The sequence below is a fragment of the Myotis davidii genome, unplaced genomic scaffold (assembly GCF_000327345.1).
Source record: "Myotis davidii unplaced genomic scaffold, ASM32734v1 scaffold62, whole genome shotgun sequence".
In the NCBI taxonomy this organism is placed as follows: domain Eukaryota; kingdom Metazoa; phylum Chordata; class Mammalia; order Chiroptera; family Vespertilionidae; genus Myotis; species Myotis davidii.
In genome coordinates this window covers 831,250-854,877 of record NW_006295180.1, presented here as the reverse complement: position 1 = coordinate 854,877, position 23,628 = coordinate 831,250, and the positions used below count along the sequence as shown (strand labels likewise).

At 39.5% G+C, this 23,628-nt stretch overlaps 1 protein-coding gene across 2 annotated transcripts in view; it reads left to right on the top strand.

Annotated features, from left to right (window-relative positions):
• JARID2 (jumonji and AT-rich interaction domain containing 2) overlaps positions 1-23,628 on the top strand; it is a 283,368-nt gene that overhangs the window by 73,508 nt on the left and 186,232 nt on the right. The window contains exon 2 of one of the 2 annotated variants that reach the window (XM_015567803.1): positions 17,610-17,665. The exons of the other annotated variant lie outside the window; for it this stretch is intronic. The gene's annotated coding sequence lies outside the window, so the exon portion shown is untranslated. The remainder of the gene's footprint in view (positions 1-17,609; positions 17,666-23,628) is intronic. 2 annotated transcript variants of the gene reach the window in all.

The window sequence follows — 23,628 nt, the reverse complement described above, 5'->3', positions numbered from 1 at the left end:
CTTTTCTGGCAAGGAACAGTTTAGACAGCTGCCAAGTTGGACTGTGTAACTTGGCAGCCACCACTTTGGCTCATGTGACTTGGCAGCCGCCATGTTGGCCGCATGACTTGCAGCTCCCTTGGGGGTCGCCATCTTGAAACAGCAAAGGCCAACCCCTCCCTTCAAATTAGCCAATCCAGAAAGACTGTGAGCCTGAGCTCCAATCAAGAGTGAGGACAGGTCACGTGCGTCAGGATTAAAAAGCGAGAGGACTGCCTGCTCAGTGTGTCTGTGCTCCCAGACCGCGTGCGTGCGCACCCTCCTGCAGGAGTAAAGATTTGCCTTGTTGTCTGGCTCCTGGTATGTTTTGTGTTAGACCAGAACCCCTGAATTTGGGGGGCTCACCTTATTTCTTACATATATCATAGCTATCTCTTGTACCAATGTATAGCTTAACTACAATTTTTTTCCTATGGTTTCTTTGTAGCCTGCGGTTTGTAGGTATTGCACTTTAAAAAAACAAAAAATTCACTGTTGATTGTCAGGTTCCCCGTTCTGACATTGAACATTCTCACGTATCTCTGTCTCTGTTGAGTAAATAGATTCTTCTTTTGAGGCTAGATGCTTAGAGGAAGTGTTGCAGACTTCACTTACTCCTCTAGGTTTTGGCCCCCGAGATTCTGTCTCGCCCCTCCCTGTACCTGTTTTGTCCCTTGTGAAGTTCTTTACTATTCAGTGTCAGCAGGACGACCACCTTCACTTGCTGCTTTTTCACATGCTGTTTTCCTTCCTATCCTCTTTCTTTACAAAGGCTTTTAAAATTTATACCTTGCACCCAAGCACAGTTGTTTCTTAAAGCTTTGATTTTTATCTGCACCAAGAAATTTTGAATTGAGGCCAAGTGTTTGCACTCACCCGCACACACATAAATTTGAAACAAATTTCATTAGAGCTTAGCCTTAGTATTAGTACTATCTATGACATACTCTGATTTAATTTTTTTCTATTTCATTTAAAAGAAAAATGCTTGCCAAGAAACCCAGTATACTGATTTCCTGTTAGGAATCAACAATCTAGAAAACAGGGTCTTTTGGATATTCACAGCTTGTCTTGGATTTATGTATGTGAATGTTTAAAGGCATGTATACCAGTCACTATCACACAGAGGTCTTCCCTCATAATTGTGCTATGAGCGGGAGAGTATTTAGGGGGACTCATTGGTCTTTTCACCAACTCTGGCCTCTTACAAACCTCACTTCACATCATAATAAAGGGGACTAGGGAGAGAGGATCCTTGCCAGGCCTGGTGTCAGGGAAATTCTACTTTTCCCACACTTCCCTCCATCTAAGTGGTTTTTAAAGTGTCACCCAGGGATCTTTGGGGTTATCAGGGCCCCTTTCTGGGAGTTGGCAAGGTAAAAAGTACTATCACAGTAGTTTTCCCCTTTCACTCTCATTTGCTCCTCGCATCCAGGCTGCAGTGGGGTTTTCCATGCACAATAGATAGAATTCAGTTATGAGAATCCAGCTGGCTTCTATTAGGCTGGACATTCAAGAAGTTTGCAAAACCGGAAAACATGGATACTTTTTTTCACTACATCTTAAAAAATTATTTTGGAAAATATAGTTTTCATAAAAATGTATCTGTGTTAACACAATGGTTTTGCTATTTTTTTTACATGAGTTAATATTTTAAAATTCTCAGTTTTAGTTTTTAGTGTTGTGAATATCAACATATCCCATGTAAACACAGCCCTTTTGAGTCCCTAGAGTTTAAATAGGTCTTTTTGTTATTGTTAATCCTCGCCCGAAGATATTTTTCCATTGATTTTTAGAGAGAATGGAAGTGAGGGGGAAAGACAGAGAGAGAGAAGAGAAACATCGATGGGAAGAGAGACACGTAAATTAGTTGTCTCCTGCATGGGCGCCGCTCCCTGCCCCCAGCCTGCAACCGAGGTATTTGCCCTTGCATGGAATTGAACCCGGGACCCTTCAGTGTGCAGGCATGGTGAGCTAAACCGGCTAGGGCCGTGGTCGGCAAAGTGTGGCTCGCGAGCCACATGTGGTCGGCAAACTGCAGCTCATGAGCCACATGTGGCTCTTTGGCCCCTTGAGTGTGACTCTTCCACAAAATACCACATGCAGGCACGGACGTACAGTACAATTGAATCTTCATGGCCTATGCGCAGAAGTTGATATTTTGTGGAAGAGCCACACTCAAGGGGCCAAAGAGCCACAGTTTGCCGACCACTGGGCTAGGGCCAAAAAGATCTTTCGACCAAACAGTTTGAGAATTGCTGCTCTACCTATTTATAGGAAATTGCAAACATATGTAGAAGTAGTGAAACTAATGCCATGCACTGCCATACACTAGTATAGCTTTAACAATATCCAACTCCTGATCATTTCTGTTTCATTCATAGTCTCTCCTTCCATTCCTTGGATTATAGTGAAGGAAATATCGAACATCATGTGTAATGTAATTATTTATATCATTATTATTATTTTAAAATATATTTTTACTGATTTCAGAGAGGGAGAGAGAGTTAGAAACATAAATGATGAGGGAGAGAAGCATTGATTGCCTGCCTCCTGCACACCCCCACAGTGGGTATCGAGCCCACGACCTGGGCTTGTGCCCTGACTGGGAATTGAACCATGACCTCCTGGCTCATAGGTTGACACTCAACCACTGAGCCACACTGTTTGGGCTAGTTATTTATATTATTTAATGTAAGTAATTATACTATTTAATGTAATTATTTTTATAATTTTATTATTAATTTTTAAAAGATGAGGATTCTGTTTAAAGAAAACATACCCATGATAGCGAAAGCATAAATATTAATTCTGAATATTAATAACTAGTTAGTGTTCAAATTTCCCCTACTATCTGTCTCTCACTTTTTTAAGGGTTCATTTAAAGTAAGGTCCATACTTTGAGATTTCTTGATTAAAAACATGAGTTTATTACTAATCTAACAACCTACTCCCTACCCCCACCCTGCAATTTGAAGTTTGTTTCTCCTGTGGGGCGCATTTTGCACAGGTGTGTGGGCTGATTTGCAGCAGTATGGAGGCAGAGCTGGAACACTGTTCACAGGGTTTTGCTTTGAAGAGAGAGCATCCTTGTTCTTTTCACATCTCATTCTTTCCTTCTGACTAGGCCCCACCCTATTGTGTGCATATTTTTGTTTTTCAGTCCCTCACCTGCACTTTTTCAGGTGTGCAAATCTATGGTATGTATACTGTTCAGTTGATATCTGGAAATTGCTGCAAGATCCTTAATTCCTTGCTTGAGTCTGTGAGTGCCTTCACACCTGGGTATACAGGAATTTGAAATCATAATTGCCTCAGAAATGCATATTTAATGAAGCCTGAAGGTGAGTTCTGACTTGGGATCTTAGGTAGGTGTAAATGGGAATGAAGCTGAATTCATCTGCTTGTGGGATGCTTGGGGGCCGGCCTGGGAGTAGAAAAAAGGACCAGGAGCAAGGGACAGGATCAAGGTATAACGAAGCCAGTGGGAGGATCTCGTATAAACAAGCCCCAGTAGGATTGTAGAATTTTGGTTCTAGGGCAGTTTTTATAAAAATCAGATAAATGTGATTGGAGAAGAACTGAGCCTAGGCGAGGTCTCTAACCTTTTATTTTTACATTCTTATCTTTAATGATTCAGTGTCATTTCCCTGGTGAAGCTTCCTTTCCCGCCTGCCCCTGTACAATTAGATGTATCCTCTGTGTTTGTGTCACCCTCCTGTTATCTCATTCATATTTCTGTCACAAACACATCACATAGATCTTTTCTGTTTTCAGAGGCGTCTTTCCCCTCGGTGCTGCCCTGGTTTCCTTTGATCCATCCTGTTAGCAGATTTCTGGTGCATATTTTCCACAGGCCTAGCACAGATAGCTGTTCATTGAATGTTGACCTAATGGAAGAATTACCCGGAATGAGAGTTCACGAAGGGAAAAAAGCCTCCTGCAACACCGCAGGGAGGGCTTTTTAGCATGTTGTGGGCTCCCAAAGTCCTAGCTAACCATATAAGAACATGTTCTCAGAGCAGCGGTTCTCAACCTGTGGGTCGTGACCTCTTTGGCGGTCTAATGACCCTTTCACAGGGATCGCCTAAGATCATCCTGCATATCAGATATTTACATTACGATTCATAACAGTAGCAACATTACAGTTATGAAGTAGCAACAAAAATAATTTTATGGTTGGGTCACCACATGAGGAACTGTATTTAAAGGGCCAGAAGGTTGAGAACCACTGCTCTCAGAGGCACCTGTGTGAAATTCAGGTGGCTCACAGAACTTGTACCAGAATCTCCAAACTCTCCAAAAGTCATCAGTGATCATGCCTTAATAACGACTATTTACTGAGCACCTACTATGTACCAGGGACTCTGTGAGATGTGCTTCACATGTATTATTTCAATTCAACTCTGCTTGCAGGTTGCTGATTCTTCCGCTCCACTATCTTTTGTCTGTAAGAACTGGGCAGCTTACTTGAAGAAATGTTGTGAATTGAGTATAGTAATACAACATTATTATTTAGCATCATTGGAAGGGTGAAATATTTATACAGGTACAGTGATTAGAAAATAGCTAAAATTTATTAAAGGTTACTCCTATTTTACAGAAGAGTGTTTTGAAGCATAAAAATGTTCATCAAAGTTGTCTAATGTAACTAATTAGTCATTGCTGTAAAGCCAAGACTGGAGTCTGTCTTACTCTAAACTTCAGAACACACATACAGTCATAATGAGACTATATGTGTCCTGTGACCTCAAAGCAAGAGATTCAAAATGTCAAGAAACCCCTTCCCCCTTTTAAGATCCATAGTGACTTTATTTATAACATTGTAGCATGAGTTTTATGGGATGTTGGCTATTGCTGCTGAAAGGTGACTCATCAGGTGTTCTGAGGTTTGAACATGATTGTGGTGATGTGCTGAAATGAACTGCCTTACGAGTCTCCCTCTTTACTGCTGGCAGGCCTGCTGTAAATGGGTGTGTGTGCACTTAGGTGTGCATCGGTGGAACATACTGGACAGTCTGATGGCCTCTTTTGCTGTTTCCATCCCCATTTAAGGCTGGCACAGATGAGTCTCCCTTTCATGAACAAGAGCATCCATCTTTAATACGAGGTTAAACCACTTGCACTCTGTCTAGCTGGTGAAGGTCAGACAGCCTTTTGGATTTTGTCTCCCCATTTTGAGATTAAGGTCAGAGTTGTGCAGTGTTTGCAGAGTTACTGGGTTTTGTTGTAGGATGTCTTTTTCTTTTGCCCACCCATGAAATAACCTTTATCTTTGTTGGGGGAGGAAAGTAAAGAACATGAGTCCTATGGTAGGTTGCAAATTTTTATTTATTTTTTGGGGGAAAAAAATCTTTGTAGACTGGTGGTGGAGGTTTGTGTTGTTTCAGAGTTCTGGTGATTTGAAAAATTTACCTTGTATAATTGTTTATGTACAGTTTAGTGGTGATAAGTGAAATAGGTGTTTAGCAATATCTTGCCTTCACTTAAGTTTTACTGAGTTTTGGAGTTTTGCTGTAATTAAACTTGGCATTCATTTAAGGAATAAGTTGTGATTTCTTTGGTCATGACCTAGGGAAAATGACATGTGTGTGCTCTGGGAGTAAATTTTGGTGAGAACCTTTTCCCCAAAGGGTTGTCCATCTCCTCTCCCTCCCCCCTTCATTTCACAAGTCAGACAGTAACTTTAAAAGAAACTGTAGGAGCAGTTCCCCAGGTTATTCACAAAATGAGTCTTTGTCTGCTTTTTTATTCACCATCTGGTTGAATTGGAATCGTCCTTGTTTTAATTATTTTCTACTTGTGTGGCCAGGAGGTTATTTGGTCTGGTGAGGTTACCCTATAAGCACACGCTCTCATTACTACCACTGTGTCCACATCCTGCGCCAGCACCGGAATGGTTAAGTTGATCCACTTGTGTGGCCAGCGCTTGATACAACACAGTGGTCATGAAAAATTACCGGAGGAAATGTGGTGTCAGTGTGTGGGTTTTTCTTCTTCTTTTTTTTTGTTTTAATCTCCAATAATGATAATTAAGTGCATTTTTTCTTCCAACAGAAATACGATTAGAAATGACTTAGGTTGACAGTCTTAGATCAGAGCATGGTGTCATTAAAGGGACACCATATATTTAAAAAAAAAATTGGTGAAGTACAAAAGCATTCAGAACACATTTTGAACACTCCACAGCATGAATAATAGCAATTGCACAGTCAGAAACTTGATGAGTTAGTTAAAAGATGTAAGCATTGCAAAGAAGTATTGTTTAATACTAGGAAAGTGGTAATCATCGAGAGATTTCTTAAAATGTTTTTTAAAAAAATCCTGACTCAGTTATCTACTCTGCTTGCGAGAACCAAAGTGGGCAGGATTTTTAGAAGGTGACTTTATTCAGGTTCTGTGAAATATTGTCAGGTACTGTAATTAAGTAATTGCTTCTTAAGATAGTCTGATACGTGCTAACATTCATTTACATATTCATTACAGTAGGTAATGAAACTTAATCTATTCATTGTCTTGTGTAATCATTGATAGTTCTGAGATAGTGTCCTCACCACTCCCCATTGAAAAAACAAAACAAATGTGTAGGCTAATACTGGGAAAGGAAAGCAGAAAGAGCTCCCCACAAAATACTAAAAGCTGTCCATGTGAGCAAGAGTTGACAAAATATCCAAGAGATGTGGGAGCATACCTGCTAAAGGTAATCCATTACAAGTGTATGTACTGGCATAGGGACCAGCATTGGGTCATGACTGAAAAATTTGGAAAGGCTGGTAAAAAGAAGTACTTTTAAATTAAAAACCAGTAGCTCTAAGTAGCTCAGAGTAGAAGGGGATGATTAAGATGAATTAGGAAAAAATGCCTACAAAGAATGATGAGAATATTCAGGCGAAAATACTTCCACTAATAATTTATTGGTATTTTATGTGAGGGGTCAAATGGTTATTTGAGAAAAATAAATTTGCAGTTTGCCTCACTAGTTTAATTTTTAAGGCATGTCTGAAGAGTAATTAGAGCTCAAAATTGTCACACAGTTTTTTCATTAATGAATTAAAATACATTGTGCAATAGTCTTAACATGAGATACTCAAAGTTTGAACTAAATATTTTCATTGCACTAAACTGGCAGGTTTTTTTACGCAGCATTGTGCAGAAACAGTTTTATTATGTGGAAGGAGCAAAATTTGAAACCCCTCTTCCAAAATTACCCATAACTTCTCTTTACTTCTAAAGGAATATTTGTTATAGTGACAAAGCCCATACTAATCCAGGGGTAGGGTCCATGGTATTTAGAAGGATTTGGCTTGCTGCCTTGGTAGATGCTTGTTAGATAGGTACTATGGGTATCCTTGGCCTTTTGCCAGTTTGAGGCCTTCAACTGGCAGGGCTTGAGGGTTTCACTTGTTTGTTTAGACCCTGTAGAGTTGGGAAATGGAACAATTCTTTGTTTGGATTTGCCCTGAAAAACAAACAAATCTAAATTGGGAAAATCGTTTTCAATACATACATTCTTGTCTTTTTACACACACACACACACACACACACACACACAGCTTCTCACTACTTCTTAAAAATGGTAACTTTGTTATGATATCCGTATACTATATAACTCAACCTTTTAATAGGTGGTTTTCAGTATATACACAGTTAATGCAACCATCACGGCTATCTTATTTCAGAACATTTTCATTATCCCTACAAGGAACCCCATACCCATTAGCAGCCACTCCTCATTCCCTGCCTCCCCCTAAGCCCTGGCAATTGCCAATGTCCTTTCTGTAACTGTGGGATTTACCTGTTCCATATAATTGTATTTTTAGGAATACATTTCAGTGGTATTGATTTTATTCACACTGTTTTGCAACCATTATTACTAGTGATTTTCCTGAATTCATTCTTTCTTATTCCCCATAATATTCCATTATATGAATGTACCACATTTATTTATTCATGAATTGGGACATTTAGTTGTTTTCATTTATTGGGTAGTGTAAATAATGCTATGAACTTTTGTGTGCAAGATTTGTCTGGATGTAGGTTTTCAATTTTCTTGGGCATATACCTCGGAGTGGAATTAACTTGTTTACCAGAGAAATGGCTATTCAAATCCCTTGTCCATTTTTAGATTGGGTTGTCTTTTTATTGTTGAGTTTCAAGAATTCTTTATATATTCTGGATACATGTCTCTTATGTGATGTATTATGTACAAATAATTCCTTTCCCTGCTTCCAAGGAAATAGGGGTATGCTGGATGCCCTTTTTTTTCTCAAATCCATCTGAATGAGTTTTGGTATCAGCAGACAGGATTATGGCTAGTTTAGCATCCATATTTGTTCAGGAATGGGAAGTGAAAAAGAAAGGAAATAGAGGACTCAGTTATCATGCAGGGCAGTCTGGAGGTGAGAGGAGCAGGCTTTTTAAAAATTTTTTTTCTGGTTGTTGTTTTTTGAGTCTGTGGTTGTTGGTAGGGGCAAACCCACAAAACACATTCTGTGGTCAAAAGTTTATAAAACGGTGTTTCATAGTGTGGAAGTGCATAGCCCCAGAGGAAGGCTTGCTTGATACAAGCAGAGGTGTTCTCAGAGCATGTGTAAGTCTGTACGGATGTGCAAACGGGAATTGATCTGACAGCGTGAAGACACAGCATCCTTCTCTAATCAAAGCCTCTTGATGACATTAAACTGCGTTACATACTTACAATAAATCAACATTAGCAGATCATATCTCTGAAGAGACATTGTCAATGTGCTGCATAATGTAACAAAATTTGACCTTGTAATTGAGGGGGTTCTACGAGGTGATGGCTCTTGTCATTGAGGGTAAAGTAAGCCCTGCTTGAGTTACTTTGGAATAACTCAGATCTTAGAGAATGCCATCTGATAATTGTCTTTATATGAATACATACTTTCAATGTGAGGATATTTTATAAAAACTGGAGGGAATGGAGTTTTCCACTCATTCCCTGTTTATTTTCTCAGACACTTATTTTCTGGCCTCCTCTTAATTTTCAAACTGGTTTGGGCTTGACAACTAACTTCCCCAGAAGTTTTTGCATATTTGTTTGGATAAAATGCTTGTTCCTTTGTTTTCCCTTCTATCAGCATTTGGAGCCAGCCCACTGACTACCAGATGGGTTAAGCAGGTATTAGGTATTGTTATCAGTGAGCATCTGGAAGACATTATGTCATGTCCTGTATGTACCTTTTCTAGATTTTCTCCTTCCCTTTTATTGAATTTACTAGAGGCTCGGTGCATGAAAATTCATGCACTGGAGCGAGGGGGGGCGGCGGGGGCGGTGTCCTTCAGCCCAGCCTGCCCCCTATCACAGTCCAGGAGCCCTCAGGAGCGGGAGGTGACCCTTCGATCAGGGGAAGGTGACGCCTCCATCACCCCTCTGCTGCTGCCTCTGCCAGCAGCGCAAGCCTCTGCTGGCCCTGTGCGGCTGGGCAGCCGCCATCCGAGGCTTGCCTGCGCCTTGGGCCAGCCCTGGGCGGCTGGGGGGCTGAGGGTGGATCAGCCGCACCACTCGCCTGCTGCTGCACCCTCCCTCCCCCTCCCCCTTCCCTACCCGGCTGGCCTGAAAGGACTGTGGGACTCAGCCCCACCATCTTGTGGCTATGGGCACCACCATCTTTGTGACATGTGATGGTCAATTTGCACATTACCTCTTTATTAGATAGTATTGGGATGACACTGGCTAACAAAATTAGCCGGGTTTCAGGCACACAAATTCCATGGCACATCATCTGTACACTCTACTGTGTGTTCACCACCCTAAGTCAAGTTACATTCTTAATACCGTAATATCTGGGATAGTATATAACTGTAGAAGGAGACCTTTTTGAAATTTGACATGAAGTAACAGTAAAATATGGACTAATGTGGGACTGGGAAAATTCTAGTTCCTGTTCAAAACTGACTCCAGTGTCAATTATAGAACTGCAATATAATAGCATATAACACCACCTATGCTAAAGAATGTTGCTATTAATTTATGTTCATTGGTTTAATTTTCAAAATTAATGATATTAAACCAGTGGGATATATTTAATTTCTTCTTGATGCAGACTCTAACCACTCAGCAGCTCTTAGTCTTCCAAATGGTACTGAAATGTAGGACATCTTAGCTCTAGAACCGGAGGGCCCAGGGATTACTTAATCTCTTCACACTCCTCATTTTGTGCATAATAGTGTTAGAGGCGTAAGTGTTACCTTGCTTAGGGCAGAGGTCTGCTTTGAACCCCCGATATGTTGGGGCAGAGCTCTTCCTATTCTGTTGTGCTGCCTGTGTATAACACAGCCTTTGACATTTTTGTTCCTACATGTTCTCTCTCCTTTCTTTGCATCTGGGACAGCATTATTCTCTTGCTTTGTTCTCTTCCTGTCTCTAACCATTCTGTAGTTGCAGTTCCTCTTTCTCTGATTGCCCTTTGGGTGTCCCTAGCATTTCTTTACTCGTGGTGTCCACTGTCCTTGCAAGAGTGTGCTGAAGAACCACCTGATTCTCTACCCACAGCCTTTCCTCCAAGCCTCAGCCATGCCCACTATTCCTGTTGAACAGCAGTTAGAATAGGCTCTGTATGCCCCCCTCCCCTTCCTTTTGGTAGATGTGGCTGTCCAAAAGCATGACCCCTTCATCAACCTGGAGGAGTAGAGACTGTTCTGATCCTGACTGAAACTATGAAAATGAGGTACGAGTCGGGGCAGTGAGTAAATTGTTTCTGGGAGGGAAGGGAAAGTATGTCAAGTATAACTTCTTTAGTTATATGTTTTATGACACTGTTTCTACATTTTCAGTATATTGTTGTTAAAAATAGGAATCCAAGCATTAAACATTTTGGCTTTTCAAATTTTGAAATGAACTTTTGATAAACTCAGAATTGAATAATAGCTAACACTTAGGTAGAGCTGTACTGTAGATTTTAACCGTACATTTAAGACAACATTTGTAAATTCTTACATAAAATGATAGATACTAAGGAAACCATTTTGCCTGGGGAAAGATGGTTGCACTAATTCCCACATGTTGAAAACTGCTCTCTGAAGCTTATTAAAAGCACCCCTCCAGTGTTCTGTTTGAGCATTTGTTTACTAGTAAAATACATGATTATGGTTTTAAAAAAATATATAAAATAAAATTTTCAGGTGTTTTATGTGGTTTTAACATACTGCTGGGATTATGTATTTTAAAAATAAAAATATATTTTTAGTGATTTCAGAGAGGAAGGGAGCAGGAGAGAGATGGAATCATCAGTGATGAGGATTATTAATCTCTTGTCTCCTGCATGTCCCCTGGTGGGGATCGGGTACCCCTTCCAAGTCCCCTTCAGGGAATCCACTGCCTCCTGCACGCTACTGGGGATCGAGCCAGCGCCCTGGGCAATGTGCCCAGACTGGGAATCAAAATGTGGTTCATAGGTCGACACTCTACCACTGAGCCACACCGGCTGGGCTGGAATTATATATTATAATTTATAGTAAGGATAGGGAACTAGTGCTTGAATTTCACCAAATTTCTCTTTCCAGACAAAGGTTAACCCATTTTCAGTATTGAGAGTGGTTCAGTAGGTCACATGTAAAAATCACTTAGTTACTCATAATCCACCCCTCTTACATGTATTCCAGATTCTAGGGGTTATCTCTAATAATGTAAGTCTGTGTTCTGAGGCCATAGCTATAACATTGTCAGCGTAAGGAACTTGTCTGGTGTGCCTACGAAGTGCCTGGCATGCCATTTCCTTTTTGTGTCTGCCTCCTCCTTTACTTCTTACTTTACAGATGAAGGCACCTGATGCCCAGTGAGGTCACAAGCTGGTTTCTGAGCCTAATTCTCATTCTGCGACTTGGGTGACGTGAATGATATTTTTGACACTTTGCTTTTCATTAGTTGGGCATGTAATTTACCTACTGCCTGCGAGTAGTTCTGAGCATTCATTCTGGCACTAGCTTTGATTTCTTGCATGGATGTGCCAACCCTGTGAAGTCTGCTCTCCATCTTGCTTTCAGTGGTTTTTTTAGTGGATGAATATTGGTAGAGCTGTTAAATTGATGTGCAGAAAACTTTTGATTGCCCTCAGACTTCCATTCCTATGACTTGGTGATGTTCTGTATATTTCTTACAATTTTAGCTATGATAGATAGAGAAGGGATATTTATGGTGTTAATATGATCTTTATTCTAGTCCTTAGTTCTTTCCAGGTCAGAAATGTATCTTGTTTCCTCCTCAGTGGGAAAATGTGAGTGTGCATGTACAGTGGTTTTAGATGACATTCCCAGGTCTCAAATGATCTTGTGACCCATGTAATCCTTAAGTCATATGTGGATGTTAACTGAATTTTGCTTCCTAGCCATGTGTCGGAACATGTCTGTCTCTCCATCATAATTTTAACCCAGTCAGAGTTTTGGCCACCTTGAGGCTTGAAGTACTAATACACTTTTAATAAGCCCAGTGACCTTTATCTCTTTTAAAAGGTAAAAGAAAAGAGACTGCAAAAGGAAGTCTTTTATCTTATTCCCACGCTATTCCCACCTGGGAGATGTTAGCAAAAGTGTTATTTTCACTGTTACGTAAAGTGATTGTTTTCATCTGTGCAAGTTTGAGTTGTTTTCCTTGTTGATGGAAACCCTCCTCTTGGCCCATTTCTTCTCTTTTCTTATATGTAGTTATTAATTTCCACTAGTGATTCTCCCTCCCTCACATCTTTTCCACTCATCCACATTTTGAGTGGAACATTTAAAAATGGTTCTTAGAGTCATGCTTTTTGGAATCAGATGTAAGATCTATAAAGTCTCCCAGAGGCTTTCACTTTCCTAACAACAGATAGGGAAGTGGTCACAGTCTGGAGCAGGTCCCAGCTTCAAATCTTACATTTGCCAGAAATCCTGTCCGCGTCGTGGGCCTGGCTCCATAAACAAGGCTTACCACACTTTATTTACTGGACCTTCTGTTTTGTCATCAGAAAAGTTTATTTTTACATATAAATTTTCTTTGGGTCATACTGTATTCTAGGAATTATTGAAGGGATGCCAGTTCGTTTTGCCGGTGATTACTGGATTAGTCATTATTCTTTAGTTAATGGAGATGAGAAATAACATTGATGAAAGGCTGGGTTTGGAATAGTGCCCAGGCACTGGCAGAATCACAGCCTCCTTATAGTACCTTCATTGATAGATACTCAATAAGTGTCTCAACAAATGAAATTATGTAATTAAATATTATCAGGCGAATATGCCATTGAGAAAGTCTAAGTTAGGAACTGCAGAAAGAGGAAGAATATAATTTGGTCCAGTTTGAAACCCTATTTTGTGTTTGATTTATTTAAAGTAGCTTTTTATATTACATGTGTGATTTATTTTCATCTTAAAACATTTAGCAGCTCTGGATGGTAATAAAATAGAATAAAAAATAGCGACATTCGGGGTTACTTTGATGATTATTTTCTTTTTATCAGTTTTTCTTTCATTTTCATCTAGTAGGCTGAAACTTTAAGCAACAAAACAGAAAACAGGCCTCAAAGCATATTTCACATGCTACTTCTCTTCAAGTCTTGCATTAAGATAATTTTCTGTATCTTTCTTTGTAACTGGCTGTATAGTGTTCCATAGTGCAGCTGAATTGAGTCCCTACAACCTCCCTCCCCCAGGCATTGTGCAATGTGATCTCTCCCCCTCCCTCACCCCCTTATTGTGTCTTTTTAACTCAATATCTGGAGGAACCCAAAACTCAGACGGTAAGTGTAGATGTGGGAACCTGAGGTAGGGCAGACACACACTCAGAGTAGTCTGATGCCCAGATCTTCAGCTAGTCCAGCTCAGCCACTGTGCTGTGTTGCTTGCTAGAATTTATTAACACCTGGCTTGGGGATAGCGAAGTGAATGCCCTCAAAGTTTAGTGAATTTTCATAATTATCTTTTTAAGGGTAAAAAGGAGTAAATTACTTGGTCCAGGCACACACATTAAAAGAAAAAAGCCTTCTGTTAAGTCTTATTTTTACATAACTCTTAAAATTCATGGAGATGTCCTGTGCTGTATTCTATTTGTTAAAATTACACAAAAAGTTAGGGGATGTTTTTATTGACAAAGTGTTTTCATAGGATTATTTAAATAATCTCTTTTTCTTGTTTCAAAATGAACATTACTATGTATTGTGACTTTGCTTCACCCCAGTATTTAACTTATATCTTAATTTGCCCATTTTTTAGGTATGTTGTAGTAGTACTAAATTCAACAGTGATTATTTAGATGCTTTTATTTCAGAGTTTATTTATATCCACTTTCTAAGTTGCCTTAACTGAGTCCTAGGCAGGTAAGCTAATGAGGATTGTTTGGAAAAAGCTGCTTTACTTATGCAGTCATAGTTTAAGATTTAAAAGTGCTGTTAGTAATACTTTTTAGCTTTGGTTTTGTGATTTCTGGGATTTTTCCACTTACCTTCAAAGGAAGGGGTGATTAAGTTCTCCTCAAATGCAAACAAATCAGCCTCATAATTTTGGTGGCATTATTATTGATAGTGGAATTCAAAGATGGTAAAATTATATCTTATTTAAAAACTCCCCCAAAGCTGGGTTTTGAGGTTACATTAAAGAGTTGGATGTGTGCTGAGAATTTGGTCATCTCTTGGTATAAAATTAGGCTATTGTACATCAAAGAGGCCTGTGCAGAGTATGGTCTCATCAGTATCTTTAGAGGGGGAGGAAGGGCAGCTTGATATCCTGTCACTGCGCCTCAACAGTTAGCAGATGTGCTGTGAGTTAATGTTGCCCTTCAGTTATCTTTGACAGAAGCAGGGTCTGGCTAAGATCAGATTGTTTAAACTAATGCACATTGATCTTAGCTTAGTAATCAGAAGATTGTAAGCTAGCTAGACAAGGAAAAGCTGGTGGTGGATTGTTAGATTAAAAAGCAAAGCAATTAATAATTGGAGAATAGCTTTGGTGTCCTTGACCCATTTTATAACTGTTAGTTCTGATACATGCTGCTTTTAGATTTACCTGGGATGACCTTTTAAATAGCTTCTGAGTGTTAAGCTGCTTCTTGCTGACCTTGCAGAGCGGGGCATCAGAGTTAGTACTACACATCCTTTCAGACCTCTAGGGAGGTCACCCAGTCAACTAGCCATTTGGTAGTTTTTACAGCTATATGACACCTCACTGTTTGGCACATGTTCTGGAGCTTCAGTTTAACTTAATGTTTGTTTAATGTATACATAGTATGGAATCAAATGCAAAGTTTGCTGAAGTTTTAGGGGAAGTACACAATATTCTTTCACACTTGGGAATAAGTGATGATTTTATAGTTTCCACAGTGGCTGTGAAACTCACTTTCATAGTTGACTATAAAGCAGTGGTCAATCCTAAAGCAGTTTTGGAAAGTAAATGAAAGAGGGAGATGTTCATTGATGCTCTGTTATTTTTATTCAGTGGCTGGTGCTTGAGTATATAATTCTTTCTCTTCCATTCTGTCATTTTCCCTGTAACAAAGATTAAGCACACTTTGGCATACAGAGGTCTCCCTAACTACACTGGGGTTACCAGTGACGGTGGAGCATGTGTAGTTCTGTCTGACTTAGCTGTTAGAATGAAAAACAGATGTTTTTTGAGAGAGGATCATATGAAAGTCTGATGAGCTCCCTGCTGTTTTCTTAAACAGCTTTATTTATAATATAAGTTATATATCATACAATCCACCTATTTAAAGTGCACAATTCAAAGATTTTTAGTAAGTTCTTAAAGTTGTGCAATCATTACCATAATCTAATTTCAGGACATTCTCAGCCCTCAGTCTCTCTGATTTTAGAACTAAGTTATCTATGACTATTTCTTTTATGAATATAGGTTATTCAGTGTTGATTGGAGTATTATGGTGGGTTCTATCCTACCCATTGCATAGCTTTTTATGTTACTTTATATATCCTCTGCAGAAAAATTTTAATCCCACATTGCCTGCCTTGTCCTGTTATGTTTCCTGTAACAGTCAATTCTTCTTAACTAGCTATACTTGTTTTAATTCCTAAACTATTGTAATGCTCTGGACATCTATATATACATAATTTTATTGATAACTTAAACTGTAAAAATGCTACCACTAGCAATACATTTTTAAAGAATTGGATTAATTGCTGTTTTGGATTATCATCTTCCATCTTTAGCATGGATAGTTGAGGATTATATTTTTGCCAAAGCCTAATTTAATTAGAAAAGTGAATTTGCTGTTGTTGCAAAATTATAAAATGGCCATCAAATGTGATTTCTCTCTACATAACTACGCTTGATATTTTGGGGTTTTTGTTGTTGCTGTTTCCCAGGTTCAAGGGTGATAATGGCTGTTCTTATAGCTTTCTTGCTACACTTGTCTTAAGTTTTTAGAGTAAGTTCTTGTTTTTCTCAGCTTTAGAATAGAGACACACTGCTTATCATATACTAGAGGCCCGGCGCACGAAATTCGTGCATGGGTATGGTCCCTAGGACTGGCCTGCAATCAGGGCCATCTTCCCTGGCTGCCCGCAGCTGGCCCTGCCCTCCACTGCCACCCATTCTCGTTCTCCATCGGTGACTGGGTGCCTAACGGCTGGGGGAAGGAACCGAGAGATCGGTGGTTCCCACTGCTCGCTGGCCCCGTCCCTGCCTCAGGTTTGCACTCTGTGTGAGGGGCTACCAGCGGGGTGGGGGCCTTGGCCTGGCACTCCCCACATTCCCTGCCATCCACCCCCGGTTCCCCATTTGCCATCAGGCGATCGGATTCTGCCAGTTGGGGAAAGGGACTGAGAGGTGGTCAGTGCGCCTCATTGTGACTGGTCCAGCAGTCATTCCACTGTTAGGGTCAATTTGCATATTACCCTTTTATTATATAGGATGCATTTAGACAGGTTTCTTTCAAAAGCCTATTAAAGAAGGACTAGAGTAGATTCAGGAATGCAGTATGGTCTCATATTCTTTTCTTATTTTAATTTATATTTTATTGATTTTTTACAGAGAGGAAGGGAGAGGGATAGAGAGTTAGAAACATCGATGAGAGAGAAATATTGACCAGCTGCCTCCTATACACTCCCTACTGGGGATGTGCCCACAACCAAGGTACATGCCCTTGACCAGAATCGAACCTGGGACCTTTCAGTTCGCAGGCTGACGCTCTATCCACTGAGCCAAACCGGTTAGGGCTGGTCTCATATTCTTAACCAGGGATGTGTATCTGAATCCCCATGGAACTAAAAAAATTCACCACTGTGAGCTCTACCCTTGGCTACTCTAGTTTGGAATAACTGGAGTGGAGCCCTGCCATCATGCTTGGAGCTTTACCCCATTTTGAGAATTGGTAAATATGTGTGTCTTGGGACTGAGAGTTGGACCAATTTATCTTTGTTTAGTCATTGTATTTTTGTCACTTTTGATACAAATTAGACAGTGTATAAGAAAGTAGTTCAAGACCTTGGGGTAGGAGGGATATGATTCAACTGAAATTAAATTTTTAATTACATATAGCTGGCATTTTATTAATACTGGTGTTTGGGGAATGAAATAAGACCAACTGTGCATTTTATAAATTTTATGAATTTACTCTATTAAAATATAAATTTTGACTTTATTCCCTTTAGATAGAAATTTCCTGAAGAAGATTTTCATTTTCTTATGTTTTCTTCGAGTGGCATGGGTAAGGTTCTGGTTTAGTAGAGCCCTCAGGTTATGTGCTGTTTGGATCTCATTGAGCCTTGTGGGTAGAGTAGGGGGCTGAGCTGCAGCTCACTTTGTTAAGGAGTGGCCTGGGGTTGAACCTTTCTTCTGCCATTTACTGTGCAGTCTGGGTCAGGTCAGCCTTTGTTTCATGGGTTGTTCTGAGACTTAGTTGTGAGTGATGATACATGTAAAATATATTCAATAAATGCTTTATTGTTTTTGTTGTTATTCAGTTGTTTGTATTTGAAATGATAAATTTTTTTATTAAGTGAATTTCCTGTCTGGTAACACTAGATTCTGTTTTGTCAGATATAGTTTAGAAGCTTTGAAGAAGTTTAGATTCTTTCCATCCTGTTAAGTGTGCACTGAAGCATCTATTTGGTGAATGTTACTTTGGGGCTTTAAAGAAGTTTAAATGTGCTTTCCCAAAGAACCTGGCTTACATTAATGTATTCATTTATTCACTGGGAGAGTAATTCACTTCTTATTACACAGTAGCTTATAGCATGTGTTAGAAACTCCTGTTGTTAACACTAATGGCAGTCAACATTTAGCTTTTTCTTCACTGTCTGCTGTCTTGTGGTTTCCACCATTTATTCTTAATTGTCATGTCTTGTGGAAGTAAGTAAATCCATGAGTCTCCTCCTCTTACTATAATGTTTGCACCTCTTTTAAGTTTTCTTGGCGTCCTCAGATTCTGGATTCAATTAACATGCTGATGGTTCTTTGGTTTGTAAGGCAGATTAGTCAGGTTTGTGTGTGTTTTTTTCCTTCCTTCCTGCATTTGGGTGATGCACCTGTGTACATAACTCAAGAAAAAGAATTTCCCTTCCTTTTCTCTAGGAGAGAGGAGAGTGGAGCCATCATTTACAGAAACCTTTCTGGCTACCTCCAAAAGCATTGCTTGATTTCATTTGTCTTGAGTATGCCCCAGTGGACGTAAGCATTGGGATGTTTGTAATTTCAAGTAGATTTTGAATATAGTGGTCAAAGTTATGTACTTGAACTATTTTGTATCTGGAAAAAGTCAGGTAGAGTGATTTCCAAAAGCAGTATTTGAGTCTTCTAACCTGAGATATTAGGTGACTAAGTAATCTGAGTACATGAGAACACATTATCTATGTAAACATTCAATAATAACTATATTTAAGGATTTGGGGTTGAGAATTTGGCAATCAATTATGAGGAGATGAGGGAGAGAAGAGCCTAGAGGAAATAGGCTATCCTAAGTTATTTTAGTGTAGAAAGCGTATTTTAGTGTACGATGCAAGATTTAATGAAAATGTGTTTGGGGGCATGGAGAGAAAGGGAGAAGAGCATGCCTGCTGGCTCATAAAAGAAAATGGTTATTTTATTTTAAGGAAGTAGCACTTTTCTAAGTTTTAACCCTTTAATCCTTCAGAATCCATTTTGCCTGCCCTGATTACTCCTTTGGCAGGTGAACATTTGTGAGATATGTTTCCATTCCCGTTATATGTGTTTTAGATTCCTGGGTGTAACGGGTAATGTTTTATTTTTGAGGATGTGAATGAAAATGAGACAAAAAGTAAGACATTCTTTAACAGTTATACTAATGACTTGTTAAAATATGTAATTCCGTTGGGCTTTAAAATTTTACCCTTTGTTTATATTGGTGGTGGTAGCTTGAAATCCGTGTTACAGGACAAGGATGCTATTTTCTCTCTGAATATTCATTGTGCCAGCTTATTGGGGAGGAGGGGATAGTCAGCATTTTCTAAAATGTTCAAACTTTTCATAAGCTCACAGGAATAGTTTATAAAGTTTTAATTTGATTTAATATTTTGTTCCAGATGCTAAGTGAATTTTCTTTTTCTTTTTAGTTATACTTGAAAGGGCAGGGAGAATTGGCTTTGCTTTCTTCTCAAGTATAAAAATGTCAAACTCGAAGTTATCCTTTATTCTTCATTGAAACCATTAAGGATAAAAAGCCCACAATCAAGGCTTTGCAGACGGGACCAGTGTGCAGCTAGATGAGAAGCAGCTGTACCAGGAGGCGCAGGGTGGGAAGAGCTCACCAGAACACGCTTTGCTGCTGAGGTTTAATGTTTACTATTTACTGCCTCCTTGGGTGGTGGTTGGGGGCAGTTAAACCAATTAATTGGATAGAAAATTATTAAATGTATCAATGGGAGAGGCAGGGCATAGTATACCATCTGAGGCATACAGGGTGGGAGTTGAAGTTTAAGACTCCTTAATTAAGGCCATGAAAAGAACTCCAGGAACACAGTTGAAAAGGTTTTTTTCTACTTAATAATGTGTGCATTAGGGATGGAAACATTTTCAGTGAGATTCCTTAGACTACATTATAATGTGAATTCCCCTTTGACTTTGCAGCTTATGCTGCTCTGCTTATCAGTTTTCTTTTCTTTTCTTTTCTTTTTTTTACATTTTATTTATTTATTTTTTAAAGTTAGATTCTAACCAGGTGGTCACAGCTAATGTGGTAGATTAGTCTAGTTACCTCTGAAGGATCTAAATTGGTATTTTGGCTTTTATTCTGTTCTCCAAGATGGTGGCTTCCTTTTGGTGATGGAAGATACTGAACAAAAATGTAAAAATGTTCCATCTGAGAATAGAATTTTGTGGGCTGGTAAATTTTTAGTGTCTTCATCTACTGCCACAACCACATTGTGCGCCCTAATTAGGCATGTGTGAGTGAAGTGGGCCCAACTGGGTTATACAAAGAGAATGAGTGGAGCGAAGTTTTCAGTCAGAACTATATTCCAGTTTGGAAAATTCCCATTTCTATTTCCAGGGTTGTGCAGTCTGGAGGTGGAGTACAAATTAAAGAGCACTGTTTTAGAAGTGGGATTGGGTCTTAGTCTTGGCAGCTTGATAATTGCAGTTTGGGCTCACCAGACATGAGGAGCTCCTGAGGGAACACTGGAGAAAAAAGGAAGGCCTACCATAAACGGAAGTTAAGCTAGAGAGGAGACAGGAAGGCCCGCAGCTCCCCTCTCCAGGCTGCAGTTTTGTTTATGTCAGTGGGAGTGAGGGAAAGCTGAAGATCTGGTGGATCAAACCCAACAATTCTTCTGGCCTTCATCTTAATGCATGCATCATCTTTTCTTTAGGAATTTTAGCTAATTCCTGCGAATTGTGTTCGGGAGTCACGACAAGCACTATTTAAAATAAGTATGTGTATGATGGCGGAAGTTTTTCCTCACAACCTGATTCCTGACCTTTTGTCACATGTCAACTCTGGTCATTGTTAGTTTGTTTTGTACCATCCGTTAGATCAGTGGTTCTCAGCCTGTGAGTCATGACCCCTTTGGGGATCGAACGACCCTTTCACAGGGGTCGCCTAAGACCATCGGAAAACACATATAATTACACATATTGTTTTTGTGATTAATCACTATGCTTTAATTATGCTCAATTTGTAACAATGAAAATACATCCTGCACATCAGATATAGCAACATTACAGTTATGAAGTAGCAACGAAAATAATTTTATGGTTGGGGGTCACCACACATGAGGAACTGTATTAAAGGGTCGCGGCATTAGGAAGGTTGAGAACCACTGCATTAGATGATGACAGTTGCAGAACTTTTTTTTTTTTTTTTAGAGGTGGTAATAGGGCCCATTGTATCTGAGAGTTAAATATTAGGTAAGTCTGCTGGATTATTTGTTCAAGTCTGTAGATACACAAACCTGTTCTAGCTCGGGGCTAGAATTTGGGGAGATGGAGCAGAGGCACATATCCATAAAATCCCAGAATGGACTGGGAGGCCATTATCTGAAGTGACCATGTTATGTTTTGCTGTATCGATGATGACGGCAGGCCTCATGTTTCTGGTGTAGCTCACTCAGTTTCTCTATATTTCTGTCTGGACAACTTTCATTAAAACATGTAAGTGACTACCTGACGGGTATTCCTTAATTAATAACATGGAGACTGTATAACTAGTGGCAGAACTTTAGTGTTACTAACTGGTGGTACTCAGTGGATTTTATGTTTTACTATGTAAAATGTTTAAAATAAGAAATAAAATCAGGTGACATTATGACATATTTTCCACAGTTTGGAAATGGTCATGGTTGTTCATATTGCCATTCTTCCACTAAGTTACAGGCATTGTTAAGCCTTCATATACTGACATTAACTCCTGTTTAAACAAGATTTAAAAAAAAACTTCATTTCAGTGCCATATCATATTTCGAATTGAGCCAAAGGCACAGAAATGAAGCAGTAGTCTGTAAATTTAATATTAGTGAAACAAATATTTCTTGTAGCCAGAATTTCATGTTTTCACTACTAAGTGTTTTATGGGACCTATGAAAAGAAAGATGGTTCCCATATTGATAAAGTTATGTGAGGTCTTCTAGGATTGCCTATTGCTGGGCACCTAGAAGGCCGATAAACTGGACTAAAGCAAATTGCTGGTGTCTTGCAGGGCAATTAAGGGATTATGTTCTAATTAATTGACAGTAGTGTTTTCAGTCTTAGAGGTATGTAATGTAATGGTGAATCTCATACTTGTTGTCAGCACCATTACTTGAAGGTACGTTTTTTGTGAAGGAAGAGGGTGTTGCTAAACATTAATGTTTTTGAGTATTTGCTGGACTCCTTAGTGAGGAGAAACTCATCTCAGGAAACTTTGCATCCACTGGGGAACCAATTATTGATTACAGTCCTTGAGTAAGTATTTTGTTCTAATAGGTGAACAACATACACATACTCTTAACAGTTTGGGAAAACTTTTCTGAGGTGAAGCGAGACATTTTCAGTCAATATTTGAATGGCGAATATGATTAATTAAGGGAAAAGCAGGTACAGTTTGGGCAAAACTCCAGTTTTGTGCCCATGGATAGCTACCAGGTGTGGATTGTTCTGTTAACTAGTCAGGGGAAACCTTTCTTTTTAGCATGGGGCAGTGTAGTGTGTCTTGGAAAGACTGCCGCAATGAAGCAGGAGGTCTGCATCTCATCCCTGTTCTTCTCGCTAGAGTCCCAAACAAATCTTTTTGACCATAATTTAGGCTTTCCTAGGTCTCAGTGTCCTCATATGTAAATTTTGGTTCAAGTGTGTAGTGTTCTGGCAGCAGAAGGAGGTGCTTTTGTGTCAAGCAAGCCGGTACAGTGTAGCCTCGGAGAAGCAGCTATTTTCTGGGGGCCAAACCTATTCACCATTACTTGTACATTTGCTGTTTTTTTTTTGTTTTGTTTTGTTTTGTTTTTGTTTTGAAGTGACCACTGTATGGGTTAAAGTTGGAAGTTATTCTAGGCTTCTCAAAGTTGCTGGGTGGTCCCTCTATGCACACACTTTTGTGCAGTGTTATAAATGGGATGTTTTGGCATCAGTAGATACTAGTACTTCATTTGGCAGGGAGAGAGACAGCCTGAGTCACTTTCCCTGGTGACTCTTCCAGGCTTTTACCAATCCTCACTTCCCTCTGCTCCTTACATCCCAGAAGATTCTCTCTACACACTAGCTTGGACTTGGCCAGAGAGTTGGTAAAAAGGAGCCGATACTCCTGTAATACCCTTTTTTAAAAGGAAAATTATCGAACTGAATCTGAGGTCATGAGGTTTTTTAAGTCCATGTTGGTTTTCCTTCAAAAATTAAAAAAAAAATAGTTTTACTAATTTCTCTCAGAGGTAGAAGAGGAGCTCAGCTCTGCCTACCTACTAGCTCCTCATGGGACAGGACAGGCAGCCATCCTCCTTCCCATAAACCTTTGTCTTCACTGCCAACTTATCGTCCCAGCTCCCCTCCTCCCTGAAATACTATTTGTTTCTTAGACTCAAATTTATTTATTGACATGTAATTCTTTATAACAGAAAAAATTAAAGGCTGCTGTAAATCTTGAGTAATCATGCTCTGCTGAGATTCCTGTGAGGCTGTATATTTAAACAAGTACAGGTCTCTGGACTGATAACAAGAAACTCTTTAGAATCTTTACACCCCCCCCCC